Below are 4,301 nucleotides of genomic sequence, written 5' to 3'. Positions count from 1 at the left end.
AAGGACAAAAAAAAAGAAAGGAAGGGAGGGAAGGAGGAAAGAAGGAAGGAAGGAAGGAAGGAAGGAAGAAAACACTAAACAAAACCCAAGGACAACAAATCACAGCCAACAAGTCTTTCCCAAATAAGGCGAATGCTTAAGCTATAGCCAATCAAATAATCTCCTTGCTTTGTTTTCATGTCTTCTCTACAGAAAGTCTTTCCTGGCTCCTGTAGGTAGAGTGTTCCTAACCACTTTGAGTTTGGCACTGCCTGGTTGAATTTGAGTTGTACTTGATTAAGCTGTTAACATGTTGTATATGCCTCAATTTATCTTTTAACACACGGCAGCTGAATTTCTCTAGAGCAGACAATAATGTGTGAGAGAGAGAGGACCCAATATGGAAACTGCAATCTTTTTATAACCCAATCTGGGGAGTGACATGCCTTTGGTTCTGCTATATTCTATTCATTGCAAGTCCAGTTACTAAAATCAGCTCACACTCGAATAGAAGTGGGTTGAGGTCCTTGACTTGAAGGGAGGAGATTGTGCTATAATAAGAAATGTATTTGATCTTTGTCCCTGGTTCTGGCACAGAGCTCTAAAACCCTTGAAATTTCCTGAGTAACAGAAGTGTCTTTTATTATCCGTAAGGAGCCCCTTTGATCATCCCCGAGTTTATGCTAATGTGTGACTTAGTGTGGGGTCACCTTATAGCCTCAAAATGGAGCTGGTCGCCAGAAAAATCAAGTGATTAGGAGATTGGAACTTTCAGCCCCACTCACCCACCTCTGGGAAGTCGGGGAAGAGGGCATTGGAGATTAAAGCTCTATAAAAATCCGCGCCCCTCCCCTTACAAGTTTACTTCCATTTTAATTCAAGTGAATTTCACATCAGTTCATTTTTTCTTTTTTGTCACAAATAACATAATGTAAAGTTTTATATTGAGGATTTGGAGAAGGAAAACCAACAGTAGTAATCTCCCAACTCAAATTGTGAATCCATCTTCCTTTTCACTGTCTAGGGAGAGAGTAGTTTCAATATTAGTGGGGCATTATATGGCAATTACAACAGTGACAAAGTTTTCTGTGATTTCTGTTATTTGGTTCAATTTTAACCATTCTATTGTTATGTATCTGGAGATGCATCTTCTGAAAGATTTTACTTTGCATCAGGACCAAAGGCTGTCATCGAAGGTTAATTTCAATCGTTAATTTTCACATTATGGGATTTCTCTTTCCTGAGCAGAAAAATGGTTGCCATGCACTTTATTTTTTTCTGGATCTTCTTCAATGGGAAGGCTCAATTGAAGACACATTTTTCTCTTACACTTCCGGAGGTCCGAAATGAGTCTTACAGGGCTAAAAAGCAAGGTGTTGGCAAGGCTGCCTTGCTCCTGGAGGCTCTTGGGAGGAATCTGTTCCCTTCCTTTCTCCAGCTTCTAGAAGCTACCCACATTCGTCGGGGCTCTACTCCCTTGCCTCTCTCCAACCTTTGCTTCTGTTATCCCATCTCCCTCTCTCTGTCTCTGCTGCCTTCCTCTTTCCCTTATAAGGACCCTTGATTACAAGGGGTCTACCCAGATGATCCAGAATAATCTCCCCATCTCAAGCATCCTTAAATAGTCACAGCTGCAGGTCCGCCTGTCCTGTAAGGTAACACATTCATAGGTCCAGAGAATTAGGACATGAATATATTTTGGGGCCACTATTCTGCTTACTTTCATTGGTGAAATAAAATGTATTATTAAAATTAATTTCTGTTACTTTTAACCTTTTTTATGTGGCTATCAGAAAAGTAAAAATTATCTATGCGGCTTCCATTCTTTTTTTTTTTTTTTAATGGAGGTTCTGGGGATTGAACCAGGACCGCTTGTGTGCATGTTACGCATGCGCTCTGCCACTGAGCTAGACCCTCCCCCGACCGTTCTATTTCTATTATTTCTATTTCTATTTCTATTTCTACTTGACAGCGCTTCTCTCTGTATTTTGCTAGTCTACTTGTTATCTGTCTCCCTTCTACTAATAGAATGTCCGCTCCAAGAAGATTGAGATTTCATTTTTTTTTTAACCACTACGTCCTAGCGCTAGCGCAGTTTCTGGCTAGTGGGTCTTCAATTAATATTTATTGAGTGAAAAAAAAATTTACTGAGTGAATAAATATTCTGGATGTTTTCCTGATGAACTATCTCTCCCATGAACTCTCTGACACCTCTTACACCCACTCCGCTCTTACAGCTTCCTCCTCTCCCAAAATCAGGGATCCAGGGTGGAAGCCAGATTGGACAGGAAGCGGGCAGGGAGGGGGAGTGGAGAGATTTGGAAGAATCCTGGAAGGCTTCTTAGAGGAAGAAGTAAGGCTGGTAAGAGAAAGAATCCCAGACCAGTAAAGGTCTTCCGGATAATGACACTCTCCTTCCAGGATGTGAGCCTGGCTGTTTCCGTGGAGATGGATGCCAGATCCCACCCTACTGGCCCTAAGTAATGGAGATAGTGTTGCCATGGCGACCCCACATCCTTAGGATGGCGAGGTCTGTTCCAGCCAGATGCCCTTTGGGTGGAATTAGAGTGATGTGAGAGAGAAATAGCTCAGGGGAGTCACCCTGCTGGGCTGGCTGGTTACAATAACTGGACCCCCCAGCTGTCTGGCCCTCAGTCTCCAGTTTTTGCCACTCTTTCCTGTCCTAATTCTTGGGCATTTCAAAATGCACAAAGATGACAGTTCCAGCACACTGGCTCCTCAGTACCCTGGCCTCTTCTCCCCCATAGACCTTGCCTTCCCCTCTTCCTCAGCCCCTCCCTCCCTTTTGGGATCAGAGAAGACAACTTGTCACAACTAACAACCACATTGGCTCCCTCCACAATCTCAACATCAAGCACCCCCCACCAGCCCCACCATTTGGACTTTTCCAGCTCATCCATCAGGTGACCGACTGAAAAACTCCCCAGGACCTCCATTCCATTAACTGGACCCCTTTCCACTGTCTCGGCCTCCCCGTCCCCCCCACCCCCACCCCACGCCGTGCCTACTCCACCCTCACCCACCACAGAGCCTGCGACTAATCGTTGCAATTCTTTACTTGCACCGCCCTCAACCCTTTTGGTCCCTCTAACTCAACAGTCTCAGAGAGAAGACCCCCAACTCTCTGCCTACAGTGGGCTGCACTTGCTGGAGGCTGGAGAACCACAGAGGTCGGGTCTCACTTTTACTTCAGGATCATGAACCTCCAGGGGGCGGTCGTGTTGCCTGGCAATTCACCCCAGCCCACTTGCTCTTTCAGTACCCTTAATTTTTTTTTTTAATTGTGGTAGAAGACACGTAACATAAAATTCTCCATTTTAAAAACCATTTTAAAATGTGCAATTCAGTGTCATTAAGCACGTTCACAATATAATGCTACCATCACTGCTATCCATTTCCAGATCTTTTTCATCATTCCCAACAGACACTCTGTACCCATTAAACGACAACTTCCCACACCCTCTTCCTCCCAGAGCCTGGTTACCTTTATTTGACTTTCTGTCTCTGTGAATTTGCCTATTCTAGTTACTTCATGTAACTGGAATCACACAGTATTTGTGCTTTTGTGTCTGGCTTATTTCACTCAGCATAAGACTTTCAAGATTCATCTGTGTTGCAGCAGGTGTCAGAATTTCACTTCATTTTTTTCCTCCATTGAGGTATTTTATTTGTATGTGTCCCATTCCGAGGGAAAAAAAAGAGTCTCAGGACTTTCCCTCCTATGTGTTTTTTGTCTTGCTTCCTCTTGGTCCACGATGCCAGCTGTGGTCGTTGGTACAACGAATCCAAACTAATGGGACAGGCCTGTGAGAACAACAAGAATTTCCCCAGCTCTGTGATCATCAATGATTTCAAATTCACCAATGTAACCATGCTTCATCATCATAATTAGAAACTGGAAAATGACTTTGGAGTGTAGCCTAACAAGAACTTGGCGTGTGCCTCTCTCCTTGGCATTGTGAATGCTCTTGAGAACATTGGCTGGGACATTATGGTGACAGAAAAAGATGGTGGCTGAATATTCCATTGTGTGGATAGACTGCATTTTGTTTGTCCCTTCATTCTTTGATGGATGCTTGTGTTGTTTCCTAGACTTCTCTCTTTTTAAGAAAAATTTTTTTGGGGGGAGAGGTAGGTCATCATGTCTATTTATTTATTTATTATTAGTTTTTTTTTTTAAATAGATTTACTGGGGATTGAACCTAGGACATCGTGCATGCTAAGTATGTGCTCTACCACTGAGCTATACTCACCCCTCTCCTAGACTTTTTAATAACTTATCCTGTCTCCTCAAACTTTTT

At 43.2% G+C, this 4,301-nt stretch overlaps 1 pseudogene; it reads right to left on the bottom strand.

Annotated features, from left to right (window-relative positions):
* Positions 1 to 3,342: 3,342 nt before the first annotated feature.
* LOC135322192 (small ribosomal subunit protein uS8-like) lies at positions 3,343 to 4,027 on the bottom strand (annotated as a pseudogene).
* Positions 4,028 to 4,301: the final 274 nt, after the last annotated feature.

This window comes from Camelus dromedarius, chromosome 9 (assembly GCF_036321535.1).
Source record: "Camelus dromedarius isolate mCamDro1 chromosome 9, mCamDro1.pat, whole genome shotgun sequence".
Lineage (NCBI taxonomy): Eukaryota > Metazoa > Chordata > Mammalia > Artiodactyla > Camelidae > Camelus > Camelus dromedarius.
The sequence above is the reverse complement of the archived record's forward strand: the minus strand, read 5'-3'. Positions and strand labels throughout refer to the sequence as shown.